Source organism: Bison bison, unplaced genomic scaffold (genome assembly GCF_000754665.1).
Source record: "Bison bison bison isolate TAMUID 2011002044 unplaced genomic scaffold, Bison_UMD1.0 scf7180017864368, whole genome shotgun sequence".
NCBI lineage: Eukaryota > Metazoa > Chordata > Mammalia > Artiodactyla > Bovidae > Bison > Bison bison.
In genome coordinates this window covers 5,973,056-5,974,097 of record NW_011494940.1, presented here as the reverse complement: position 1 = coordinate 5,974,097, position 1,042 = coordinate 5,973,056, and positions in this window count along the sequence as shown.

Sequence of the window (1,042 nt, the reverse complement as noted above, 5' to 3'; positions counted from 1 at the left end):
TCAATGATATTGCCGCCACAGTGACAGAGGTAATTGCAGTTATTAAAGCTGATATTCTCAAGAAAAGCATGCCCACAAACCATCAAGATCACAACAAATCTTGTAATTGTTGCAACACAGCAAGACTTCAGTCATCATACCAATAAATGATTACAGTCACAGGCACCATAAGATAGGGTGGACTTTGCAACACTGCAAAAGAGCAAACATTATATTGAGGGTTCAAACAAGTGAGAGCATACCTTGTTCACAAGATACTATGTTAGGTCCACCTGAATAACTTATTTATATATTAGGTCTTTTGGAGTCATTAGTGAAGAGAAAAACATAGGGTAGGCAAGCTAAAATAAAATAAGTAGACTCATTTTTTGTTCAGGATAGGATTACGTCCATTTGCCAGAGAGCATTAGGCCTAAGGCCTCGGAGATTTACTCCTAACGGTGGAAATGGATTAAATATTGGGCAATTTGGACATAACTTAACTATTTGTCTAGCTGTTTCTTTTAGGGATATGAAATTCATACCTTAAACCAGCTGCATTTTGATGGTGAATTTTGTGAGAATTTTTGGCTTTGTCCATTGCCGAGGTCCAGCCCCAGCTGATCCAGGTTATTCGAAGGAGAGACGGCTTCAGTGACTATTTATTTATTTATTTATCAAAGATATAAACAGTAATAGGATGAGGATAGCTCGGTAGGAAAATTCAGTGGAGAAAAGAAGCTGAGTAGCTTGGTTTACGCAGAAAATCAATATAACCCATGACACCAGGTTAGCTCTGACCACGGAGGCCGCAGGCGCCCTCTCAAATAGTGGAAGGTGCTCCACCTTAGACACCTTTTCGAGTGGGTCTTAGAAGCCCAGGCAAATAAATGGTCGTGGAGAATATCCACACTCCAGATGGAGACTCAGCTGGAAGTTAAGGGGAAGAATGACATAGAGAGACCTAAGCTTTGGTGAACAAGGCCCTTAGCTTTATTTTCAACAGGGGCTTACATACCCTAGTTACACCTAGAGGATAATAGGGGATGCAAAGTCAGCAGTC